The sequence below is a fragment of the Acanthopagrus latus genome, chromosome 1 (genome assembly GCF_904848185.1).
Source record: "Acanthopagrus latus isolate v.2019 chromosome 1, fAcaLat1.1, whole genome shotgun sequence".
Lineage (NCBI taxonomy): Eukaryota > Metazoa > Chordata > Actinopteri > Spariformes > Sparidae > Acanthopagrus > Acanthopagrus latus.
The window spans coordinates 26,268,718-26,276,146 of record NC_051039.1 but is presented as its reverse complement, the minus strand read 5'-3'; positions in this window follow the sequence as shown (position 1 = coordinate 26,276,146).

Below are 7,429 nucleotides of genomic sequence, written 5' to 3'. Positions count from 1 at the left end.
TTTCAAAGCATAAGGAGTGAGATAGAATGGAAATTTGGGGGTTGGAGGGTGTTATCGGGACCTACAACAAGATAAAGAAGGGTGAATTTCAGAAGTTGCTCTGTAGTCTGGCAGGACAGTCCATCACTACGTCACCTTTGTTATGTTTTTTTTTTTTTTTTGGAAGACACATGCAAGAAGAGTGCAGTGGAATGCAGAAGAGTCAGGCTGAAAGATTTGTGCATCTTCTTGTTTTCTACAAACTGCCACAATTTCTCTTTGGACCATGCCAGCTTTGGCATCACATCTGGTAAAGGCATGAATCATTTCCTGTGAATATGTAGATAATGTGAAACCCACATGGGAAAGACTCAGCAGGTAATAACATTCAATATCAAATACATGGGTTTCCCATTTGAAGAGCACAACAACAGATGTTGCAGGTAGCAGAAAGCAATAAAACTACCACAGACACACCTTTGTGTCCCAAACCATGAACTATAACAAAAAAAGATCCAAAATCTGTTTAGAATTCTTTGTACCATTTAGCATTATTAATTAATTACTACAATCAACAGTTAGCCAAGTAGCTGGTGACAATAGCGTGACCATAGCGTGTTATGTGATCTTATTGCAGCTTTAACGTTCTGATATGTAACATTTTAGTATGAAAATGTCGAAAAGACACATGTAATATATAGCACCAAATATTTTGTTGAGTTGTGTACATGCATTATCTTAAATGTTTCCAACAAGTTTTCAAACCCAAAGAGATCCACAACATCATTTAAGTCAACGGTGCCTTTAATTTGATCACTTCCAGGAAAAACGAAGGACGAAGTTAACTAAATGTCACTCAGATAGATTTTCATCAGCAGTGGCGCTCGTTTCACAGTGAGGATAACAGCTCCCATGATCCTGCGCATATGTATGTTGTCAAAACAACAATAATAACGATCCATTATATTGATATAGCACGTTTCACAATACTCAAACACTTTGACACTTTACATAACACATTATAATACTTATTAAAATTACAATCATATTGTAAAAGTTAACAGCACATTAAGAGCAAGCAGGAAAAGAAAAAAAAAAAAAAACATAATCAGAGAATTAAGCCAAACAGCTGAAAACATGCATGAAGAACAACATCATCAGAGGTGACTTTCAGTATTTTGATTGAGAGACCCCTGGCGGCTGAAATGTGTGTTGAGTGTGTTGCACTTTCAAGTACAAAATAACAAACAGCGGGTTTGAACCCGCACGTTCTGAAATATTCCGTACAGAGTGATGAAAACATGACATTAAATTTCACATGGTGAAGTTTGAATTTCCTGTGACATTTGAACTACACTGCAGTAATACCTCATCACACTGAAGCTCATATGAATTTTTCGCCTCTCAGGTTGAGTTCCCCGTGAATAAATCATGAACCTCTCATGTTAAAACAGTAAATATATATTTATTCTACATTTATTTTCTTATATCTGCATGTGAAGGTTAGATTGCCGGCGATAAGTGAAGCTGATAACCTCCCACTGAGTCTTCTTAATACTCATTTCTTTATTTCTGTATTTCGTTGTCTCTCCATTCCCCTCTCATTTCCCCTCTTTGTCAGCTCGCTGCTGTCAGGGATCTCTCTTAAAAGTATATGTCAGAAAATGGAGGGAGAAGATGAAGAGGTGGTAATAGTGGCAGGTGTTGTTATGTTTGAAGGTGTGTGTGCATGTGTGTGTGCATGTGTGTGTGTGTGTGTGTGTGTGTGTGTGTGTGTGTGTGTGTGCCTGTCAGTGAGGTACAGGTGCTCTCGCAGTGTCAGAGAAAACGGCAGGCTCAATCTGGGGTCGGCTGATTGGCCAATTAGGGACTGTTTCCATGTGACACGCGGCAGTCAATTTACTCTCCCTTTTCCGCTGTCTCTCTCTCTCTGCCTCTCGTTCACCCTCATCCTTAAGTGCCTCCGTCTTTACCGCCATCCTATCTGTCTCTTCCAGTATCTCTGTCCCTTTTTCCTCCTCCCATTCAATTTGTTCTCTCTCCCTCACTTACCTAGTCTACTTCACCCCCCCCCCAAAAAAAAGCCCCCCCTTCCATCCCAGCCTGCCTCTCCTCAGTCTCATATCTCTCCTCTAACTCCCTATTGCTCTTTTGTCATCTCCAGTATACATCTCTCCGCCTTCCCATTGTCCCTCACTGCTCCTAACCTCACGTCCCTGCCACACACACACACACACACACACACACACACACACACACACACACACACCCTCTACACTCCTCTCACCAACATATGCCATCCCACTAATGGGAGATACAGAGACCATATGTACCCAGCAATTGTGTACACCAAAGTGGATGGCGAGGCAGCACTGACTCTGATTGGCCAGGCTTCCACTAATGGATTACAGCTCGCCAGTGAGGGCACATGTTGCCTCTTTGTGTTTCTAAAATTAACCCATCATTTGGCAAAATGAAATACAGGAATGATGCACTGACCACTTGCTAAGCCCCGCCCCACTGTTGTTGTACGTTGTTTTACCTACTGAAACTGGCAGTTCATGAGTTCATAATGTTAACAACACAGTTTGGCTAAAAATTGCATTTCTGGATTACTTTTGAATTCAGAAATAGTCGCTCCGAGGACCATGGCATATTTTGGCACAATCTTGATAGTTCACACACCTCCATATCTTGACGACTGAATAGGTCGACTGCCAGTGACTCCCAAAGCAGCATATATCACCGGTTACAAAACAGACATGACCATGCAGCATACCAACATCAGGCCTAATGGACCTTTGTTGCACAGCACACTCACAGTTTGGTTAGGTTTAGGAATGCATCGTGGTTTGGCTCAAAGCAACTGAGTAACTTCAACTATGAACATCACTCACTCTCCCATGACCCTTGCCTTGACCCCCTTTTCAATAAAGATTTGTAGCAATTTAAAGTACCACGCCCTTCTGTAACACCTCCTCCTTTACTGCTGTAATAAATACTGCAGTCACTAGAGGGAGCTGCCCGAATATGGGTCATAGTAAGATTTTTTACAGATTTTCATGGGCCTGTTGACACAAAATTTTCCCCCTCGTAATCCAACACGCTGCAACAAGCTCTTGCACAAGGTTAAAAAAAAGAAAAAAAGAAATGGCAATAACGTGTTTCTTTCATTTCATTTTCTGACAGTTGACTTGTTTAATTCATACTTAAAGCACAAGCTCTACATCCTACTCTCTGGAGCCATGCTCTAAGTGTAGTGTAGAACAGAGATTGGATTTGCCAAACGCACCCAATGTTTTTAGCCTCCACACAATCCTGTGCTATTAGCCAACTCCCCCGTATGAAAAGTCTTGTAGGAAACATTGTACTTCAGTGTAAAACTAGTTATGCTTTGAATTATTACTAGGATGATTGTAAGATGAGAAAATAATGTCCTTCTAACATAGCTCTTTTTTGGCTGCTAAGCTTACATAGTTTTTCTTTTTTTTTCTTCTTCTTTTTTTTTTTTTACTGTTGAATATACGGTAGAAAAAGAGGCTTTTAGGATGATGACCAGCTTATGTGTTGGCAAATACAGTGCTTTGTTGAGTCTGGCCAGAGCTGCTGGAGTGTTAACCTCCTCAGATCTAATGAGGAGCTGGACAGAGCTCTAATGTGAGTCTAAACCCCTGGAAGTACCCAGGACAACCTTCCCAGTGGGGGAAATGCTGTGCAGTGGATGTGCGTGTCTTGAACAGGCTTTCTGTTCTTCATGTAACCTGCAACCCACTCGGTGGCTATATCAGGCGGTTAGCCAGACATGCTTATGTTTGCAAATGACATCTGAGCAGGTAAACATGCTGTTGTCCATCCGTTACACTTTTTGCTCCTGTGTTTTTTTGAATTTGGAAAGGCAACCAAACCCTTAAATTGAAGAGTATTGATTGAGACATGGAGGAATCTAAAACTGAAAGTGCCTGTTAACGCTGTGGTCATTTTAGCAGTTAGCAATCCCTACTGACCAAACACTCCATAATGGCTTCATTGATAGGACAGCTCAGAGATGACAGGAAGGGGGGGGGGTTGACATGTAGCAAAGGGCCACAGGTCAAACTCGAACCCCAGGCCACTGCAGCAAGGACAAAGCTTCTGCACATAGGACACCTGCTCTATCAGCTGATCTAATGGGCCACAGAGTATAGAGTGAATTAACCATTTTTTCTTCATTGTAATAAAAAACAGCAATAATAATAAAGCTTACAGCGTCTTTAAAAGCCTTGCCATGCCTTGTTCTAGTTTTTTTTTTTTTTTTAAACAGACAATAGCTGTTCAGGGGAGGGTTTAGCCAAATGTATCTTCATTTGTGTTTCTTATATTTAAATGTGCATTTTAAAGAATCAATTTATATTTGAATACACATAATACATACATATTTTCATTCATTGTAATGTAACACTTAAAATTCTTAAAAGATTACTCCAGTGTCACGCGCGGCTATGGAGACGTGGGAGAAAACAATGGTTCCCCCTAAATATGATGAATGCCTCCGGGTTGCAGAGAGTCACGGTACTGGGACGGGCGTGCGAGAGGAAACAGATGAGGCGAGAGAGAGAGAGAGAGAGAGAGAGATCGGGGTGGGGGGGGTGTTTTGCTCATTGCAACCGCCAGCTCTCAGAGGTCCTGATCCCCGAAGTGTGTTCAACTATTTACAGGGAAGGTGAGGCAATTTCACCCGTGTTGAGGTGTGGGCAGGAAACTGTCTGAGAGATTAAAACAGAGGGGAAGAGGGATTAGAGCGCCAATCTTTACATTCACCGACCACCTGGTTATGTGTGCCAGATAAGCCTTAACCTCACGCGATTGGAAAAATGCTACTCCTCAACGGGATTTCATTTTAGGCAACTTTTTCTTTTTTTTTTTGCTAATCTGAAAAGTGACAGAAAATCTCACCGTTAGTTTGGTGTTTAAAGACAGGGGAGAGATCAAAACACGCTTGTTCGAAAGGAGACTCTCCTGATGTTGTAATAGCTCCGGTGCTTTTAATAACCCGCCATAATATCTCTGCGGCCCAAACAACGTCTTTAAAAGCCAATTATTTTTGCTGCATCAAGGTCCCCGCGAATGCCAAACATCTCCATACTCCTGCTCTAATGTAGCTCGAAAAGTCTCCAGTGCATACCACTCATCACTTTGGGCTGGTGGGGAGGGAGGGGGGCGTGCAAACTCTGCAGCAGTTTAGCTGAGCGAAATCGGAAACGAAAAAAACAAAAAAAACCAAACATTTCCCTGGTCGTCGCCGGGAAATCTCTCCGCCAAACCATTTAACATCCTCATATCTAACTAAACATATTGTTGGTGGGACCTCTTAGTCTTCAGCTTTGTTGGCATCTTTGGCGGCCTGCCACTTGCGCGCCGCAAACCGTTTTGTTTTCCGGCGTCTCCGCTTTTGACCATCTGTGTTGGTAGCCTCGCTGTTTTGTTTTTTTTGTTTTTTTTTTCTGATGCTTGGACAAGTTGGGCTGCCAAGGGCTTCGTCTGCACGTCGAAGAGAGAGAGGGGGAGAGCGCTGATGTGTTTGCTCTGTCGGCACTCCAGAATTCCACACACACACAAACACGCACACGGGCGCATATGTACTATATATGCAAACACAGTGTGCGCATGCAAGTAACCGCTGTTGCTCAACGGCTCAAAGAGATGCGATTGTTAGACGTGCACGGTCTTATGCATGCATGCTGGCTCAAAGTACACACACTTACACACACATTCATGCCCAGTGTCTGTCTCACACATGCACGCACACACACACACACACACACACACACACACATGTATGTCTGCGTCTTTGTTGCCACTCCAGCTCTCGTCTTCTCCTCTTGTGCCCCTTGTTGAGAGCTTTGATATTGTTTCCAAGCCCGGTTTCCTCTGACCCGCTTTGATGCTGCTGTCTGGTCGTCCTGTCATCTCTCTCTCTCCGACTCTCTCTTTCCCTCTCTGTCTGTCTCTCTCTCTTTCTGACTCTCTCTCTCTCTCTCTCTTTCCTCTCCCTACCTCTTTACCCACCTCTCTCTTTCAGAGTCTCTCTGTCTCTCTTCCTCTCTCTCTGACTATACAGGGACACCAGGAGCTACTCGCCACTCAGCGTTCTTAATCTCTGTCTTCCTCTTTCGACATCTGATTTCCCCTCTCTGTCTCTGCGCATTGTCTTCCAACTTACCTCTCTGTCTATTCAGATGTAAATTTCCATCTCATGTGGCTTTCATTTTTTTGTCTGAGATGTTTTATTATTTTTTTTTGCCCGTGTCCTCTTACATACCTTTCTACATTCTGTTCCCCCTGCCGACTGTTTGCGTGCTCTTAAAGGGCACACAAAGTGAACCCACATTTTGTGGGGCAGTGAGTGTTCCGCTTTTAAGTGCATTAGATGTGGTATTTTCCTTTACTTCTTGTCAAACCTTCTTGAAAATACCCATAATGGATCAGTCCGTCTCTCGATACTCAGAAAATGACCCCATGCTTCCATGGACTGCTGAAGTGATGACAGACATTTTTAATTAAAATTCACTACATTGTTGTAGGCTTGAAGGGAGTGATTAGGACACAGACCGTCCAAAAAAAAAAAAAAAAAAAAATGATATCAGTACACACGTGAAAAAGGCCAAAAGTTGTATGATTATTTCCATGGAAGCCCGGTATTAATAGACGACAAAGTCATAGAATTATTGCCTTTCATATTGCATCCTCTGATTGATTGATTGATTGTGAGCCAATGAAATCACAATTGGAACACCGAATGCCAAACATTTGCTGGTTCCTGCTCCTCAAACAAATGTTTGATTTATATATTTATATTTCACTTAAATGCTTCTTGGGTTTTGGACTTTTTCATCCAAAAAGAAAAAAAAAAAACAAAAACAAAAACATTTTGAGACGTCACCATTTTTTGACATTTCATTGAGCGTGCAATAAATCAAATGATTCAAATCAAAAGACCAATCACAGAAAACTTCGTAATGTAAATATCTTTTGAATTCTAGATTTTAGCAGACAGCAGTTGACATATTGAGTGTTTTTGGACAGCGCTGTAGCTCCACGTGTTCACCAACCTTTGTGGCTTGATGTCCACTCAGGCATCTTTTTCATGTGTTCGCTCAAGCTGAAGTTCATGATAAGTTCAAAAACTCATTTTAGATGTCTGAAAGTCTGAAAAAAAAGGAATCTTGATTTTTGGTAGGAGATTTGCTTTCCTTTTTCTGTTAATCATGGTTTCATCCCAAGTCAGCAAATATAACCAGCATTGCTTCAACAATAGAAGCTCATGAAAATACCATTTTTCCTCAAACTAGAAGTGGACAATAGATAAATAAATAAATAAATAAATAAATAAAAAACGCTACATACAAGTAACTGCCAAAATGAACATTAATAATTAACAGTAGAGGGTAGCAACACATTGTTTCAGCATCTG